Genomic DNA, 21,102 nt, shown 5'->3' on the forward strand with positions numbered 1-21,102 from the left:
TTAGTATAGCGTATATTTTCGATTTTCACGATTCATTGATTCATAAAGTACTTGTTTAAAATTCTATTCGGTCATAGAACCTATGAAGAACGGCTATTTATATATTATACAGGTTAACTATTACGAGTATTTGTTTATCATGCCGGTTAGTTATCGGGAACCTCAAATTTCACCTACGATCTCCGAAATTTTATATGCGTAACATGTAAACACCATTTTTTTCATTTTATGGCCTACCATCTATAATATTACCCATCATACAACATCGTTCATAGAGTCAGGTTTCATCTCACCGTACATTATTATTCCCAACTAGGCTTGCGTGTCGTTATTTGTAACATCGGCTTTTCTTGCAGATATAATAGATAAACACAGTCCATGAATAGCAATGATCAAGAACTTTCCCTTACTTCAGTTGGAAATTGATACATTTATTGGGTGGAAAAAGCGTTCCGAGATAATCACCTTCAATGTTTAGTTCACAAGAGGACAGTATTGACAATGAACCACAATATTGTAATAGAGATAGACGGGCAGGCTAGCTCCGCAAGACAGTGTCTTACCATTGCGCTAAACCACATCGTCCTTGTGTGAACGCGCAGTAGGACAATGACTAGTCGCTCCATGCTTACGTTTTTTTCATTTTTTTTCAATCAAAAATGACACATAAAGAGTACCTGGAAGAGAATATTAACTTGATAATCATTTAGCAAACACAACTGCATATAGCGCATCGATTACCAAACTTATAGGGACAAACAGTGTAGAAAAAAACGCAGTGGAGGCAATTGTTGTTTCTATAGAAATGCAGGGATTTGCTTCAAAATAGTGTATTTTACCGATGAGTTTCGAATCATTTAGTAGCAATTTAAAGTGATCTGGTGACATTCTCTTGCACAATTAATATTCCTACGGATCTCCGTCTTCTAATTCATTAAGGATCATTGCAGACAATCCCAGTGAAGATCTGCGCCCCATCCATTTCCTTTTTCGATTATTTTTTAACTTTATTGAAGTGAAACTTCTTTACGCGCGTCATGCATTTTCGAGGACCGGAGTAAAACCGACTCATGACCGTCACGAAAAACCGTGATCATTTGGTGGTGGGGGTACGGGACCCCCACCACAGCTCACCGTTCACTGTCGCTCTCTCACCGTAGTTGCTTACTGAGGTGAGGGAGCCACTGACGAACGTTCTCTCTCTCTCTTCTCTCTTTTCCTCTCTCTCTTCTCTCTTTTCCTCTCTCTCTCTAGCCAACGATGCCACGCCAGGCATCAGCTGCTTGCTTCGTGTACTGTGCGGTGAGTGTAAAACGAGTAAAAAAATATTATGGTGTCAATTTATATCTCGCCAGTAATCGATTTAGATTACAGATATCAAAGATTTTATCCACCATGAACTTTTGCCATACACAGAGGGTGGTTCAAGGTTATTAAATACAAATTATCACGAAATTCCGATGATTATTTCGGGAGATTTTAATGTAAATTTCGCGAAGAATGAATCTGTAGAGTGTTGAACTTTTTCAAAAACACCCTTAATTTGGATATGGTTAATGATAGGAACATTAGTACAACTAGACGGGGGACAACAATCGATGCAGTTTTTGCACGATTCATTAAGGATTTGAGTGCTAATGTATATATTTCGCACTTTAGTTACCATCACCCAATTATCACGACATTAGGAAATAATATCCGTGAAAGTGACAATGAAAATGTCACATGATTGGTAAATCGCAATCGAAATTTTTAATTGTAAAATTGTTGTGTATGTAATATTTATTAATTGTAAATAGTATTGCATAACTGTAAATAAATTGAAAATTTTTGGAACTGTACTTGTATCGAAATTCATTCATGTATAAGAAAATATTAAAAAGAGAAAATCTATGCTTCGTCTTTGAATTATTTGACCTATAATCTTCAAACTAACGTAAGACAGAAAAAAAGAGAGAATGAAATGAAAAGAGAGAGAGAAGAATATTAAAAGTTTCACTTGCCACACACTGTATTTTTTGTATTTAGTTCGTCTTCCAACAATTCCAATACATCTTGGTATAAAATAAATAATATTTGTTCACGAGCTCACTCGTAAAGCACGTTCGTCTGCGTGTATCCATTTCGCAGCGTTTCGCGTTTTAACTACGGAAGAATTGTTGTATTGCCCCATTGTCCTGTTCTGCGTGGTCGAGGCTGTTCACGGAGATGGGACAGGACAAGATTGTATCGTTCTCTTGTGTACTCGGCATTAATCTAGACGATTGAAAATGATTAAAAAACATGGAAAATCTATCTATTATTTGATATATACAGGGTGTCCAGGGGTAACCGTGCACAACTTCATGAGGTGATACTACATGGTAGGAGTAACAATTAAAAATAACTTTTTCCGAAATTCCAACTTATTTTTCCCATACAAAAAGAGATACCTACCAAAAATTCTTATTATATTTAAGAACACGTGTTCCGACTTTAATTCATTCGTTATAGGTATCCAGTCTCTATTTTAACAGGAAAACGAAAAATTTGACAAGAAATTAAATTAATTAACAATACATCATATCAGTAAGGTTTCACCGTGCAGAATTTGCAAGGCGCCAATAATACCTAACTCCTTACAGCCCTGACACATCGCCCGTGATATTATTTTTCATTCGTTACACAAAAATACAAATCACTCAAATTTTATTGATTAAAGTGGCGCTAAAATTTTGTCGACCATGAAATGATATAAATTAAAATGTCGGGAAAAATTATTTTTTCTTCAAATTTTGCAATTTCACTTTGTGGCACCATTTTATTAATAAAATAATTAAAACACTTTGTTTTTACCACGATAATCTTTTTTTTATATAAAGTTAACATGTTTCGAGAACGATGTTCTCTTCATCAGGACAATTAATGTACTAAAAACTAAATTTTCAAGTATATAGAGACGGGTGTGGGTAGAAAAGGAAGTAGTTTGGGGGGGGGGGTTGAGGGGAGGGGTGAGAGGTGGAAAGGGGAAAGGGGAGGTGCTTAGAAGATCAAAGACAAAAAATACAATGAAAATATGTTTAAGACAGGGTTATTCACAAAATTAGTTTGATTATTAATAATATTTAAATTTCTATTGACATTTTTCCTAATTTCCTATTAGAAATAGACTATAGACTAAATGTCTTCTGGAATTTTTATTTTTAATAATATTACTTTCTTTATTCTCTCTGTGGTGGAAAGGTAAGGCTCGACTAGCAATTCGAAGGTCGTGGGTTCAAATCCCGGCATGCGCAAGTTAATTTAATTTAAAATAATGTATAGTATACCGGTATATATTTGGTGACCAGATCTAAATAGCCAGGTAAATATTCACCATCCACTTCCCATCTCCTTCACCTCTCCACTACCTTCAACCTCACAGCATACCCCAATTGGGGATGCTATTGGGAGTAGTTGGGACTTGTGCGGTATATATATTTAAAAATATCTTCATTAAAAAATAAGTTATTGTTTTTTATCGAAGGAAGCAAACACTGTAGATGTAGATTAGAAAAAGAAAAAAATTGGATTTTAAAAATATAACAAAAAAATGAAAAATAAAGATTTTTTTTTTCTAATTATGAGAAGATTTCTTGGAAATAATTCCTTTCCTTTATAAATTTAATAACCAGTTCGGAACACATATGGTATAAAGATCATCAGTTTTCGATATCCTGGTACCAATGCTGAGTGATTTCATTATTATTCATTATTGAAGTGGTATACGAACTGTCGTTGTGCGAAAGCTGTTTTCGCTGCAGGAATTGTGCTTTTTAGGTGTGATGTTTTATCAGCTGTGTCAGCTTTATGGCTCGTGGTAAGAAAATCAAACACGTACACTTTTAAGATTATTTTTTAAGCTGTGTAAAAAGTTACAATTTGAATGCTGTTTCTAAGGAAGACAACTTCAACACGAGCTCTATAGGCCTATCCAGACCACGTACACCAGTCTGTGTCGGAACATTTAACATCATCAAAACCCATACTATATCTAGCTATCGAAAAGAAACTAGCTTACGAATTGGTAAAAGCGGGACTAGTCTACACATGCTAAACCACAGCATCGCAAGCTATAAACGTTACCTCTGAAAATATCCTTCTCATGCTATGACTTACTAATACAAAGATACACATATTAATTTACTCATACATCACACACAAATACGGAGGATCCCAATTTTCTCTATTTATCAGACTTACTGATACATGCTTGCATATGTTATTTTACGCATACATCACACACATTTATGTACGATCCCTATTTTTACTAATTATAAGACTCACTGATACAAGCATGACCATATTACTTTACTGATTCATCACACACATACATATGTGAAAGATCCCTATTTTTACTAATCATAAGACTTATTGTTATATCTGCCTTACTTTGCAAATTTAAGTGTTGGGAACTCTTTATTAAAAAGTAAAAGGTTCTACTTATATTTGTGTTTATTTACGTTACAAATAATAGGTCTGGATTTATCTACATTGTTCATTACCCGAGAGTTGGTAATTCTCTGGTTTGAGAAGCTTATTCCCTGTCAAACGCATCTCACAAGTAATTCTTACACTCAAGCTCAAGCTTTATGACTAGCGCTATCTATCGCTTAAATACTCAACTTATTACAATACGTCACATTTACTGATACAAACATGAACATATTACTTTACTCATACATCACACACATATATGTACGATCCTTAATTTTACTAATTATAAGACTTACTGATACAAGCATGAACATATAACTTTACTCATACATAACATACATATGTGTACGATCCCAAATTTTATCGTGGTGATAAATAACTAAAAAAAAATTAATAAAGTATCTTTTGATGGTTCCTTGGAATGGGCCATTTGCCTAGTTAGGAACCAATAATTTCGACCTGATAAGGTACAATAATCACTAAAAATATTTTAATTATATCTTGTATCATATTGAACTGTGTGTAAATCTAAATGAATAAATAAATATCCCCGATAAAACCATGTTCACATGTAACAGAAATGTAATTAATTATTATAAGCAATAATTAGTCGCCTGAATATCAATACAAATAGAAAATATCTCCCGAGCAAAAATAAATGGCGCCGACGGGATTTGAACCCGCATCTTCTGATGTCCGATCTGGAGCTTTGGACCACTGAGCTAAGTCGGCTTATTTCCAACACACTAAATAATTCAATATGTGCTAGTACTCGACAATTAGGTACTGCTTATTATATCACCTATAAACAACCAACTTTATTTTTGTAGGAAAGGCTTTGTTAGTGCTAAATTTTCCACTAGATGGCGTTGAGACATATTATATCTACATTTGTTGGTGAAATATTTTGACTTGTCTTTTATTCATATTTTTTAATGACAAACTAATGTTTATAAGACAAGGTTTTTATGCAATGCACAAAGGATAAAAAAATATTTTAAGCAATAATTTGTAGCCTGAAATATCAATTTAAATAATTAATAAAAAATCAATAAAATGAAAAATAAAACAAATTGATTACATTGCGACTTTCGAATTGCTAGTCGAGAGCCTTAGTCCTCGACAACGAAGACCGTCACAATGAGTTTAGGTAAGCAAAAACGGTAGGGCTAACTAGTTCCATTCACTCAAGCTTTGAAATTTTTTTTAAATACACAACAAATTATTTTTTGCGGTTGGTTGATGGATTTGCGGAGTGAATTTTGATGGAGATGAAATGATATTGAAAGGAGTCGAAATTAATTCACCGTGGTGCTTTACTTCAAGTGCCTTAATAAGATTTCTCTGGCTTGCTTAGATTAATTAACTACGTGAATGAAATTCTTAGAATTTTAATTAAATGGAACAATTTTGTTTTTTAGATTGAGCACATTACTATTATAAATAATTAAATCTCATTCCACTAACTCATTTAACGAAAGCCCATGACTATCTTTCAAAAGGTGAATGCTCTTAGTAACGCCCTGGTGAAAGACCACGACTTGAAATAATATTTTAACAGCCAGGTTTGGCCCAACCTTCCTCTAACTTCTTCTCATTTTCCTCCCTACCCCTTTTTTGCAGTCTCACAATGTTTCACTAGCTCACTACCGATAAAACTCTTCAGAGAAAATTGGAAAAATTCGCTCGAAAAATTTGTTGGAAAATGGGTCGAAAACTTTTGTTATTCCAAGTTTTGTAAATTTTCATTTTGAAATTTTCTCATCAAAGATGCCGTTTGAAAACTTCAACGGTTCTTTTTGAAAATAACAGATGGCGCCGCTTCTGTTTATAACAATCCTGAACTGAACAGTAATTATGATAACAATACTCAGTCAGATATTATGAAAGCATTCCTTCTTACTTGCACGCTATCTCTTTCACACACACACACACACACACACAAACATCACACTGCAAATGACGTAAAAGATGTATATATATATATACCTCCAAAGTATATACAATAACACTTCCATGAAAAAATATTTTTGTTTGAATAGTTATTTCAAAACTATCCGATTTTCTTATAATACGTAGCTTCAGATGGAATTCCCACATTTGTTTCACCGGCCATACAACTTGATTTAGGCTATTTTCAAAGTTGGACGCATCGAGGAACATATTAGATTCCACAACCCTTTCGAATATTCCAAATATACTTAGACTCGCTAAAGGGCAACCTTTTTTAGACCGAGTTCCACAAATCCACATTCTACAGTTGTGTTTTGGCAGAAGTCTCGCTTTAATTTTCCCGATACAAAGTTTGGAACTCGGTTTGCCGAGGAATCAATGAACTGGTAAAAGATATAGTATTTTTCACGTTGAGAAAAGTTTTGTAAAGTAATGTAAAAAAACTTTGTTTAAAAGAGATATTGTGATAAGAAATGTTTCGAAGGAGCTACGACAGTTTTCGCTGAGAGCTTTTTACGGTAGTAATATTCGATGCTTGAACAATTCGTTCGTTTTTTAACAAAATTTCATTTTCGTTTCATTTTTACTTGAAAACTTTACGCCTGCACAATGCACTACCTACGATCAAAATAAATTAGTATATGAAATCAACTGTGACTACAATTATGTAATCGAGACTTCCCATCAATAGATTAGCACTTTTGACAACATCACTCATTTTCCTACAATTATCGTGTAATTATTATTTCCGTTTGAAATACCCCAGCTGCGTTCGTCTTGATACTAATAATTCACCATTTTCAAGACGCTCACCGCGGTCTACGCCACCCATCAACTAAATTACTGTTTTGTTGTCATTTCAATTATATGATATTTAACTTGTCAGTTAACTTAGTTGACAGTATTTGAGTGAGACCCAACAGTCTAAGGATAATATAATAGATGATGGCTTCTGCTCACTTTGCCGCTTTTATATCCCCTGCTCTCCACTTTTATTTTATTTTTATTGTATATTGAGTTAGTACATATAACATGTTATGTACATAAACTAATATTAACATGGTTACATTTCGTTATTTATAAAATAATAAACGTTACATTTTTTTATTAAATAATTCATTCTTCAGACTTTCATACATTTAAATAATAAGGCTCTAAATAATATTAGTCTACACTCAAACATTTACATTTTCTCTGTCTGACTGCCTAAATTCAAACGTGGCATCATGTCAATGATTTAAACTGTTCATTGTATATCATATACATAAACACAAACTCACACACGTCAATTAAGGAATAAATATACCACTTCGCAGACATTACAAAAATACATATCATGAAGCACCCAACACGAAATATCTAATTTCTGTTAATTGTTTCATCTCTGTTACTCGTGTATGTTTGTTTCTATAATATAAAATAAATAAAAATAAAATAAAAATCATCATGCATCCTTAATCCTTTAAACATTAAGCAATTCTTTGATTCTGGGATTCTGGATTATACGTTGGTCATCATTTTGTATGCATGCAGCTCCCCAGCTGAATACAGCGTATTGGAGATTTGATTATACCAAAGCGTGGTAGACTGATGAATTTCCAATGAGAGAAAATTTTGAATTTTCAAAAATATATAAATTAATTTTCTCATTTTGTTGACGGTTTGGTTGATTTGATCTTTCCAGTTGAAGTTTTTGTCTATTATTAATAATTTTATTTGAAATTTTCGATGTGGAACAGTTTATTGTACAGTTTTTTATTGTGTTTTTTTAAATTGTCATGTATAATTTATCTCAAAATTTTGTGGAACGTCATTTTATTTTATTGCAAATGGTATAACGTGAGTTTTTTCACTATTTAGAGATAGTAAGTTCATGTCAAACCAGTATTTAAGAGTGGTTATGTCTTCTGTTGATTGTCACTGATGTCGTGTATTCAAATAAAACATTGTCATGTCGAATACATTTAATTACTCTGCTCTTCAAATAACATTGGCGCAGCCGGTAGTGGTAATTAACATTAATATTAAGATTAACGTAACTCACAGGTGGTGAAACCTCGACTGACACAAACTGTAGATAAATAAATAAATTTAAAAAACCCACCATCACAATTACGACAGTATTTAGTCTAGCTTATATAAGTATATACATGGAAAAAATTCAGGCTGCATCAATTATGGTAAATTTACTATGTAATTTATTTTCATAAAATTTTATAAATCTAATCTATTCGTATTGATATATTAAGGTTTCGAACAAAGATGAATCTTGAGCCAAGTGTATGGAGTCCAGTTTTTCCGTCAATTCTTCCAATGGCTTATTGGACTACCGTTAAATTTTACGCAACATTTTGAATGCGCACAGGTATTTTATTTTGAATTCAAAGCAAAACCTAATCGAAGAGTTAATTGAACCAAAGTTCATTTTCCTTTTCTATACTCTACATAAAATTTTCAAAAAAATTATAAACAACTTCAGCTGTGTAGTTATTTTTACGCGTGACAGCTGTTTCGCCGTCTGAAGACATTATCAAACTGTTATAGAACATAAAAATAATAATATTAATGTAAATTATTAATTAAGAAACACCTTATTTTAACGGCCTCTATTCAAATTTAAACAATGATTGGTGCAAACTTTAAAGCGAAAATATCCATTAATGTTTTCCAATATGTACTCGGAAATCGATACTGGCGTAGGTAATTAAAATTAAATCTATTTATTTAAATTATAAGTAGTACATAAAAATGATATAAATATATTATCTGTTAGTGGCTTCACCACAAAGTGATTTCTTTTTGGGGTACTATGCCGTGTTTCGATACCTCCTTCTATAGTCATCGTTTCGGACAGCATTGCAGCGTCCATCATCAGGGCAGATATGTAATCATCATTAACGATACCCTAAAAACAAATCACTATGATACTTTTGGCCGTGTAAATCTCAAATCATAACTGGCTTCACGACAGTTTAAAATACCTTCAGAGGGCGAAATAGCTATCACGCATAATAATAATCGCACGGTTGAACTTGTTTCGCCCTCTGAAGGCATTATCAAACTATGAAGCAACTAACAGTTGATGTATTTAATATACAGGATGTCCAGGGATAAAGTGCGTTAACTTCGAGGCTTTTCATTCTACATGATTGTAGAACTAAAAAATATGAATGTCACAGACATAGGAATTAATAGACGAGAAGATAATGGCGAGGGGTAAAATCAACTGTTGAAGAACGAATGGGAGTAAGGCTGACTGTGATTCGTCAATAAATCAATCTGACAGTAAATAGGCATCTCGCATTATAATATCACCATTTACTTCTTAAAAGTAAAATCTGCTTTTGAATGAATAGACATTTTTACATGGGAGCGCAAATTACTCGCCACGTTATGAACTAATTTGCGAAGTCCAAATTCGGCAAAAAAATTCGGTTCTATTTTCAGAGTCGAATATTTCGTTTAAGTATTTAGTTAAGACACTTTTATAAATGTTCATAATTTACTTCCCAGCAACCAACCAGCTTTGTGTTTCGCGTCCAGACGTTTCTCGATGTGATAGTATATTATGTTTCTACAACTGATCTATATTATACGATGTGAATATGCTTAAAATAAAGTAAAATAATGCTTATATATGGAATGTAATACGACAATTGGGTTTATTCTCTTTTTCACATCTATTTTTACAAGTTTTCATAGCACAAGTCAACATTTTGTCGTGTTATTACGTAAAATGAACCGATTATGCCTCGACCATAGTTCGCAAAAGAATGATGACGTCACGTTTTCAAATTTCACTTGAGGCCATACGCGAGCACAGCCGGCTCCAATGGAACCGGTATGGGGAGTGGGGATAATACGCTTTTAATCACTTAGGGCAGGTCTACTAATATTCATATGTCTATGATGAATGCCTTTTTATGTTAAATTTTAATGTTTTATGATAGTTTTCAGGTAAATAAGTAGAATTGTCTGTATAGGAAAATAAATTTTCTTTATAAAATAAAATATTTTTGTATGTGAAAATAGGATTTTTTTTACTTCTACCAGCGCCCTTAACCCTTGAACACCCTGTATTTAAGCCCCGCATACCAAATTTCTACCAATTTATAGCAAGTTTCTCGTTAACTCTTTATTTTTTTAAGTTAAAAAAAACTTTTTTTATGAAGATAATATCTGTACATTTGTTATGTCGAAATGTTAATTATATGAAATTCCCTCGACAGAAAAAAGGCAATGTAAGTTCCGAAAATTATTTAAAATACTATTTTTTATTTATTTTAAAAGTTATAGGCATGAAAAAATTCACACTGTATCTTTGAATGCAACATAAGTATTTATCGAGATATTTTTAAACTAGTTCAAACGGGTCGTGTTTTATTAAATATTTTCACCATTTTCGCTTAAGGCGATGCCATACGTAGTAATGCAAAATCATGTGTTTTTGGTTTGAAAATTTGGTCGCCTAGAAATGTTTCAGATGCTTTAATTAAATACTGAGAGTAGAATACATCTTGGCATTTGATATAATTGAGTATTTTTAGATAAGTATTTTTATAAGCCCAGAAAAAAATAATGTAAGAGCCTATGAAAACTGCTTTAAAGTTCAAAATCTCCTACTTACGAACCCATTTTCGGTTATAATTTTATTGTATAATGTGGAAAATTAAGTTATTTATAAAATGATCGAAATTTTTTTTTATATTTATGCCTGAACATCCACAAAATAAAATAAAAGGCACTTTTTGGCCATGTATTTTTCTTGCATAAATCAAATCAGGCGGATGGTGTTAAGCGGGAATTTAAACCTTATCGCCATCTACGTAAGGGTTGTTATTGATAGCGGCTCAATTTAATATATTACACGACGTAGTGCATCGCCTTAATGATTATCGTTTTTTTAATATTAGCGCGCTCCCTCTAACATTTGTATTTACATATCTCCGTTTCAAACCATCTTTGAACGTTTACTAAGGGGCATAAGTTGTGAAGTCATTACCAGACGATGTGTTTAATGTATAAAAATATTTCAGATGTAAGTGACTTTACCACAGTTTGATAATGCCTTCAGAAGGCGAAACAGTTGTCACGCGTATTAATAACCACACTGCAGAACTTGTTTTTAATTAAACTGTTGTTTTGTTAATTTTATATTAGTGTTATCGAATATATAAAGAAAAATCAAAAAATATAATGGAGTTCTACAAATTAAACTACACAACGTCAAATAAATATTGTGAAGTTACATACACGCAACTGGAATTAATGTTTTTGATAATATAACTTTATCGGGGTATAAACTTTTCTCTTGGTCTTTTCGGGACGTAAACACACATAATCTTCCTAAGTGGGGACTTTATACTCTCCTCATTGTGATGGCCATTTCCAAACAAGTAACACGGTGTTCCCATTGAAAACCTTTTACACCAACTAATCCCCCCTTCCAATCCTTTAATCCTTCACCCTCCCCCTCTCCGGCGCCCTCAGCTTGTGTGCGGTAGGGATTTTGGGGAATGGAGTTAGGAATTCGAGATTCAGATGTCATTTCTCACGTCATTGAGAAAATATAATGATTTTATCGACGATGAACTAAAATTGGTTTCTGAAAAAGTATTTTTTTTAACTGGTCGGCATATACAGGATAAGGGTTGGTTATTATCTAGCTTTTTTAAGCATCCTTTAAGGCTCTGTAGTAAACGTTCAAAAGGAAGTAGAAGATTACAATAAATTGTTTGAAAGGGAGATTTATTTATTTATTAACGGACATCGTCCAAATTACAAAATAATAACACGAATAAAGTAAAATGAAAAATACAGGAGTAGACAAAGGTACATGAAAGCAAAGACATATGGTAGATATAATATAAGATAATAAAGTGACAAGTCGAATCAAGTCAAGAATACGCCGTGGGTCAGGACCACAGGACACTTAAAATATTCCGTCACTTGTTTAGCGACTGGCAAAAATCATTCAGACTTATCAATATATATAAATATTTGAGATTAATATATGTAAATACGATTGTTGGACGGAGCGCGCTAATATTAAAAAACTTTATAATTAAGAATCGTATATGACTGTTGTGAAGATATTTAATTAAATGCGACAAATTTTTGATTTATTAAAAATTTTATTTCAGTTTCACCTGTCGTAGGTGACCTATATATAATATAGGTAAACAACCGGTAAAGAACTCGGATATTGAAGATTTAAAAAATTATTGTAGATTTTACATGTTTATTTACACAGAAAGATTTGATGTAGGTAATGTTTGACATAACTATTGGTACAAATGTTTAGTATATCATGACATTTATTATATAAGTTCCCTATGGGATGTTTGGGATTGGACTAACCTTCCCACATTCCGAAATAAATACAGAAAATGAATGCTCATCGCTTGAAAGTGTTCTTTTCGCGTTCATTAAAAATAAGGACGAGTGCTGAAGCTGTACTTGTTACAATACAATGTAGAAATTGTTAGGGGATGAATGTGGTCAGTAGTCCCATCATTCCGGTTTCGAGAGAAATAATTCATGACCAAACTCAATGTCACCATTTTTGCCCGAGTGGGTTGCTTTCCACTTTGTCTTTTTATTGTAACCCAAAACAAATCACTTCGGAAAATCACGTCACTCTAGTTTACTGTGAAAAATTGAAATTGAAATATGAAAACAGAAATTCATTTTACACTAAAAATTTTACATATTTAACGTTTTAGTGCGATTATTTTCCAGGTATATGGGAAATAATTCATTTTTGTTGAAAGCTGTTCGAACATATTCTTTTTTAAATACTTTTTTTTGATGAATTAATTAATTAATTAAATTCACGCTTCCAAGGTACAAATATTGGAAGCGTAAATTTACACACTTCCCGACATACAATTGAGCTGAAACTCGGCCGAAAGACTACTTGTCGATGTCAATGCATTATATTTACTTTTGGTGGCAATCGCGTACACACACCTGGTACCAGTGACATTAATAATATTACAAAAATGGCATTATTGATGTTGCTGTTGTTGATGTGATGTCGAGCCGCCACTGCCTGGGACATAGATGTATTTATCTGAAATCGGATGACATTACGGCCGTTATTGTACTCATTAAATGTCAGTCCTACCCGATCGGCATCTGACAAGTTTGGTAGCGTGGTTGACCCCGGTCCCTGTGAAAGAAGATAGAATCCTCGAACAAACCAAAAAAAAAGACGTTTTTAAATAGATATATTATGGTATAACAAACTTTGGTTGTCACGGGGTTAATTTTTTTTTTGTTAATCTTTTTAACACATACATAAGTTCTAATTAACCGTATCTACATTTCTCTAATAAACAATAAACAGTGTTAATCTTAAGTGACCTACCAGGTAAGTATGGCACTGTATATTACCTGCCTGTATAAAATGTAAATAAACAAGAATAATAACAAATGTACATTCTAGCATCACGTTCATCTATCAAATGTATTGTACACATGGCTTTGTTTTGGTGTTCATAAATTGATAATATTTTGACTAGTTTATACAGGGTTTTCTAATAAGAGGTGTTATTTTAAATAGCCTGCTATTTCGGTAGATGTTACTTTTGAAGCTGTCATTTTTTTAATATTTGACAAGTAGAAACTACGCCATTAGTAAAAATGGAACGATACACGCTTCAACAATGCATTAAAATTATTAAAATTCACTTGAGTGAATCAAATGCAAATCATCTTGAGTGATGAAGCCCATTTCCACCTCGGTGGCTACGTCACCAAGCAAAATTGTCGCATCTGGGGCTCGGAAAACCCAAGAGTTATTGTTGAAAATCCTTTTTATCCTCAACGTGTGACTGTTTGGTCCGGTTTATGGTCCGGCGGAGACATTGGACCTTACTTTTTCGAAAATGAGGCTGGAGCAACAGTGACGGTGAATGGATTGCGCTATCGAGAGATAATTATTGATTTTTTATGGCCGTAATCGGATGGTATTGATCTGGACAACGTTTACTTTCAACAAGACGGCGCTACGTGCCACACAAGCAACGAAACCATTGATCTTTTACGATTGAATATCAAAATAACAACTCTTATTGGAAAATCCTGTAGTTAGTAATAAGATAGATAAATCATCCAAATATTATTATTGTCAATTTAGAAAAGTTACACACGTACTTATTACGTTAGTATCAAATATAATAAACAGAGTATTATTTGAACGTGTTATTATAAACAGAAATAAATGACGTCAAGTTACTAACTTATTCAAAATTATTAAACAATTCAAATAAATTTGATCACTGCCAACTCCCCAAAGGGCGGACTAAGTAGATTCTGAGAAAAAAACATTTTTCTCTATCTTTTCACCGCTGTTTTAGACACGCCACGATGTCATAAGGAAAACATGTAAATTCGTGAGAAAATGTGGCGACACCAGTTAAATCACGTCTCCTAACGTATAATGGAGTTACCGACGTATACAATAAACATCATTTACATTGCCAAAAATATAAATTCTTTGAACGTAAAAAAATGGGTGTGTCAAGCCTACGCAAGACAGAAGTGAAACTTCTAGTATTCTTCTCTCTCTCTCTTTTCATTTCATTCTCTCTTTTTTTCTGTCTATTGACATATTTATAAGTAGCATGTGATAAAAAAAATTAAAAGTTATAAAAAAAGAAAAAAAAAATTAGTTAAAGCGGGGATCGAACCTCGGTTCTTCACGACCACAGTCGTGCGCTCTGCCTGTAGACAGCGAAGATGAGTTAGGAGAGTGAGTTAAACTAGGTATATAATATTAGCTAGGCTCCTATAGCGAAATGATCCCGTTTTTTCGTCACGGTCATGAGTCGGTTTTACTCCGGTCCTCGAAATTGCATGACGCGCGTAAAGAAGTTTCACTTCAAAAAATTCCTGCAAAGTTATGGATGTAATTACGATCTTTTTCAAGCGCGTATGTAATGATTATTGAAGTGAAACTTCTTTACCCGCGTCATGCAATTTCGTGGACCGGAGTAAAACCAACTTATGACCGAAACGAAAATGCGGGACCGATTAAAGTTCATTTGATCTAGTGAAAGTTTTGAAGTAAGATATAAATGTTTTTTAGGTAATATCGACAACTGGCGTTGGTGGTGTAATGGTCAGCATACTTGCATTCCAAGCAGTTGATCCGAGTTCGATTCTCGGCCATCGCATATTAATTTTTTTTTTTGGTTGAATGTTAATTTTATTGTTTGTAGTCATTGTTCTTTGAAATTTTTAAATTTTTAATCCATTGTAATTTTAAACATTATTTATTTTTCATATTATTTTTTTCGTCATTTAAATTATATTTTGTACTGGGGTGACATCTATCGGCAGAATATTTTTTAATTTTAAATTATATAGTTTATGGGGGTGACATCTATCGGCAGAATATAAATATATATTTTTTAATCTATTTAATTATATTGATTACGGGGGTGACATCTATCGGCAGAATCTTTTAATGTTTTTTGTTTTTAACGCCTTTTTTTTTTTCAATGGTTGACCATAATATCAATCCACTAAGTAATATTTTAGGCCTGTAGCATACTTGAAAAGTTAAAGAATGATATAAGATTGTTTATGATGTTAACGATAAAAAAATAAAAAAAAACATAAAATTACCATAAAAAATGGGCCAACGGCACGCGGTGTTCCCAAGCGGTCACCCATCCAAGTACTGACCGCGCCCAATGTTGCTTAACTTCGGTGATCGGACGAGAACCGGTGTGTTCAACATGGTATGGTCGTTGGCAAACGCTAAACAATATTAATTTCTATTCTACCTGCCAATAAATATATGAAAATTAGTATAAAAAAGCCCTAATAATACTGAAAACATTAGCAAGGTGTGTGCGACGTTGATAAAAATAATCATTACATACGCGCTTGAAAAAGATCGTAATTACATCCATAATTTTGAAGGAATTTTTTTTTTCAATGGTTGACCATAATATCAATCCACTAAGTAATATTTTAGGCCTGTAGCATACTTGAAAAGTTAAAGAATTTTATGATATTATTAATGATAGTAACGATAAAAAAATAAAAAAAAACATGAAATTACCATAAAAAATGGGCCAACGGCACGCGGTGTTCCCAAGCGGTCACCCATCCAAGTACTGACCGCGCCCAATGTTGCTTAACTTCGGTGATCGGACGAGAACCGGTGTGTTCAACATGGTATGGTCGTTGGCAAACGCTAAACAATATTAATTTCTACTCTACCTGCCAATAAATATATGAAAATTAGTATAAAAAAGCCCTAATAATACTGAAAACATTAGCAAGGTGTATGCGACGTTGATAAAAAAAAATGGGTGTGTCAAGCCTACGCAAGACAGAAGTGAAACTTCTAGTATTCTTCTCTCTCTCTCTTTTCATTTCATTCTCTCTTTTTTTCTGTCTATTGACATATTTATAAGTAGCATGTGATAAAAAAAATTAAAAGTTATAAAAAAAGAAAAAAAAAATTAGTTAAAGCGGGGATCGAACCTCGGTTCTTCACGACCACAGTCGTGCGCTCTGCCTGTAGACAGCGAAGATGAGTTAGGAGAGTGAGTTAAACTAGGTATATAATATTAGCTAGGCTCCTATAGCGAAATGATCCCGTTTTTTCGTCACGGTCATGAGTCGGTTTTACTCCGGTCCTCGAAATTGCATGACGCGCGTAAAGAAGTTTCACTTCAAAAAATTCCTGCAAAGTTATGGATGTAATTACGATCTTTTTCAAGCGCGTATGTAATGATTATTTTTATCAACGTCGCATACACCTTGCTAATGTTTTCAGTATTATTAGGGCTTTTTTATACTAATTTTCATATATTTATTGGCAGGTAGAGTAGAAATTAATATTGTTTAGCGTTTGCCAACGACCATACCATGTTGAACACACCGGTTCTCGTCCGATCACCGAAGTTAAGCAACATTGGGCGCGGTCAGTACTTGGATGGGTGACCGCTTGGGAACACCGCGTGCCGTTGGCCCATTTTTTATGGTAATTTCATGTTTTTTTTTATTTTTTTATCGTTACTATCATTAATAATATCATAAAATTCTTTAACTTTTCAAGTATGCTACAGGCCTAAAATATTACTTAGTGGATTGATATTATGGTCAACCATTGAAAAAAAAAATTCCTTCAAAATTATGGATGTAATTACGATCTTTTTCAAGCGCGTATGTAATGATTATTTTTATCAACGTCGCACACACCTTGCTAATGTTTTCAGTATTATTAGGGCTTTTTTATACTAATTTTCATATATTTATTGGCAGGTAGAGTAGAAATTAATATTGTTTAGCGTTTGCCAACGACCATACCATGTTGAACACACCGGTTCTCGTCCGATCACCGAAGTTAAGCAACATTGGGCGCGGTCAGTACTTGGATGGGTGACCGCTTGGGAACACCGCGTGCCGTTGGCCCATTTTTTATGGTAATTTCATGTTTTTTTTTATTTTTTTATCGTTACTATCATTAATAATATCATAAAATTCTTTAACTTTTCAAGTATGCTACAGGCCTAAAATATTACTTAGTGGATTGATATTATGGTCAACCATTGAAAAAAAAAAAGGCGTTAAAAACAAAAAACATTAAAAGATTCTGCCGATAGATGTCACCCCCGTAATCAATATAATTAAATAGATTAAAAAATATATATTTATATTCTGCCGATAGATGTCACCCCCATAAACTATATAATTTAAAATTAAAAAATATTCTGCCGATAGATGTCACCCCAGTACAAAATATAATTTAAATGACGAAAAAAATAATATGAAAAATAAATAATGTTTAAAATTACAATGGATTAAAAATTTAAAAATTTCAAAGAACAATGACTACAAACAATAAAATTAACATTCAACCAAAAAAAAAAATTAATATGCGATGGCCGAGAATCGAACTCGGATCAACTGCTTGGAATGCAAGTATGCTGACCATTACACCACCAACGCCAGTTGTCGATATTACCTAAAAAACATTTATATCTTACTTCAAAACTTTCACTAGATCAAATGAACTTTAATCGGTCCCGCATTTTCGTTTCGGTCATAAGTTGGTTTTACTCCGGTCCACGAAATTGCATGACGCGGGTAAAGAAGTTTCACTTCAAAAAGGTTAACTTTGAGAAAAATATTTTTGCATTTTGCTCAGAGCCCATCTTTTCTTTGGGAATGCTGTGTGGAGGGTCTTTTTGAGAAGAGGAAGGAGTGAACAAGGGTCTTGAAGAGATTCACGTTGTGTTGAACATAAGCAGTCGTAGAAACGACCCGTTCTCATTTGGTAAATAATGCCACACTAAAAAATTTACTGATGCAATTATTTTTTTAATTTATTTTAAAAAAATCGTGTTAAAAACGGGACTGTAGACTTTTTTTTTGTAGACAGAGTTCATATCAAAATATATATTAAAAACGTTTTTTTAATAAGGACGGCGTAACACGTATTCATACAAATACTGATATTGTCGCGTTCCGTCATCTTATTTATTAGGAAAAGAACACCAGTTTTCCATATATTCTGAATGACTAATATTTTATCAGGAAATTGGCATGCTATCATTTTTTTAACAAAATCATCTTTTCTCCATGAATACGTGAGCGTCTGCTGTTTCTCGACTATGCTCCGGTGACGAATGAATCAATGACGCTAGTTTCACGGAGCATCTTGCATTTAAATACCGATAGAATTAAGACAGCATTCTCATCTGACGCACGTGCTCTAAAGATTGTTATCCGACTGATAAGATAGGGTTATGTATCAAACAAGCTTGGGCAACGCCCGGGACTTTAGATAATTCCCTTTATGTCGAACTCATTACCTTTTGACTCCTCGACTCAATATACATGTAAGACTAGATTATTTTTTTATTAAAGTTTTGGATATTCGTATTTTTTTAACAATTTTACACAAAGGTACTAAGATATAATTAATTATTATTTTTTTGGTAAATTAATGTTTTTAAGACAAGAATTTTTTTTTTATGCATAGCACAAAGGATATCAATTATTTTTATAAGCAATAATTTTTCGCCTGAAACACTCATCCACATTGAAAAATCTCCTGATAAAAGATACATGACACCAACGGGAATCGAACCCGTGTCCCTTCGATTTCCGGTCGACAGCTCTGACCACTGAGCTATGGCGGCTTATCTCTTACCCGCGAAATTATTCAATATATGCTAGTGTTTCATTCAACAATTACTGCTTGTTACAGTTGGTTGTTTTCAGGTGAAAAATGTAACAAGCAGTAATTGTTGAATGAAACACTAGCATATATTGAATAATTTCGCGGGTAAGAGATAAGCCGCCATAGCTCAGTGGTCAGAGCTGTCGACCGGAAATCGAAGGGACACGGGTTCGATTCCCGTTGGTGTCATGTATCTTTTATCAGGAGATTTTTCAATGTGGATTAGTGTTTCAGGCGAACAATTATTGCTTATAAAAATAAGATATAATTGATATTTTTACTGTAGTTATAACTTCGTGGTTATTCATTATAGGCCAGTGCAATTAGAGATCCGCGATCGCAATTTTTTGGGTAGTTCAAATTTTTTAATAAATTTTCGACCTTGTCTAACACCACCATTTTGAAAAAAATTGCAGAATATCACGCCAAAATCTAGTTTTTCACAAATATCTAGTTCCCAATAGAAATTTTGGCTAAAATTTTCAAACAAATTTTGTGGAACATAAAATTTTCTACAACTTTTGAATGAACGATTTTCTTCTATCTCTAATATGTACCGAGATATAAAGTGGTAAAATTACATATATTTTCGAAAAATCAAGTAAATTGCTCGACTGGGTTTGGTTTTGAGTAGATAAAAAGTACGGTGAAAAGGAGAACATGTCGAAAATGGAACCCTAAGATAATATTTTTCAATACTCTTCACTTTTTTCACGCCACAACCGTTATTTTGCTCTAAGGAAAGAGCGGTTTTTCCGAAACCGGTCGGTTTATATGAAAGAATATAGTTGTTCAAAAGAGTATCGCGTGCCAAATCGGGAGAGGTCATTTCGAGACGTCTCCAACTCCATCATCTCTTGCCAATTGTTTTCCATTCTAAACCTTTATTTTCCACTTTCTTTGCATTCATGTCGAATACTTTAAAATTGAAGACATTCAAATATAATAATAAATGAAATCTTTCACGAAATCACCCAATTTCGTAACAATATTATAGACGTCGAATTTACCTTCAATTTTGGCTCCCCGTTTACGCACAATCACACTCGTGTTCGTGTATTCCAAATCACCATGTTTTATTAAACATCTTTCACAGGAAATTGAAATACCAAAGAAAAATTTATTCAGGAAATCAAACTTGTTACAAACGTTACATTCACAAAAAACATGATTTGGGATATTCAAAATAACTATTTACGTCCACTTTGCGCAGTTACGAATAAATATGTATGGAAGATACTTTTATGATATATTTTTTTAGTTTTTTATTTATTTTATTGACACATGATTTAGATTTAGAGAGTACATGTGTTTTTTTTTGTTATTTCACCCTCCATGCTAGGGATGACCCTGTGTTATGGCGGGTGAATTTTACAGTTTGCGGACATAGAATCTATACATTACTTTAATATAAAAAAGAAAAATATGAAAAATGATGTATAGCTAGTTTGGGTTGCAAAAAGAGGATGGAGAAGTTAGCG

At 33.0% G+C, this 21,102-nt stretch overlaps 1 protein-coding gene and 4 non-coding genes across 5 annotated transcripts in view; 3 read left to right on the forward strand and 2 right to left on the reverse strand.

Annotated features, from left to right (window-relative positions):
- Positions 1-21,102, forward strand: part of LOC149411721 (octopamine receptor beta-1R-like) — a 442,719-nt gene that overhangs the window by 326,757 nt on the left and 94,860 nt on the right. The window lies entirely within an intron of this gene.
- Positions 16,056-16,174, reverse strand: LOC149411722 (5S ribosomal RNA). The gene has a single exon (XR_016304841.1). It is a non-coding gene; the product is annotated as a 5S ribosomal RNA (ribosomal RNA).
- Positions 16,498-16,616, reverse strand: LOC149411723 (5S ribosomal RNA). Its single transcript, XR_016304842.1, has one exon. It is a non-coding gene; the product is annotated as a 5S ribosomal RNA (ribosomal RNA).
- On the forward strand, positions 17,287-17,405 carry LOC149411724 (5S ribosomal RNA). Its single transcript, XR_016304843.1, has one exon. It is a non-coding gene; the product is annotated as a 5S ribosomal RNA (ribosomal RNA).
- LOC149411725 (5S ribosomal RNA) lies at positions 17,729-17,847 on the forward strand. The gene has a single exon (XR_016304844.1). It is a non-coding gene; the product is annotated as a 5S ribosomal RNA (ribosomal RNA).

Source organism: Hesperophylax consimilis, chromosome 25, assembly GCF_061612785.1.
Source record: "Hesperophylax consimilis isolate HC1 chromosome 25, BYU_Hcon_1.0, whole genome shotgun sequence".
Classification (NCBI taxonomy): domain Eukaryota; kingdom Metazoa; phylum Arthropoda; class Insecta; order Trichoptera; family Limnephilidae; genus Hesperophylax; species Hesperophylax consimilis.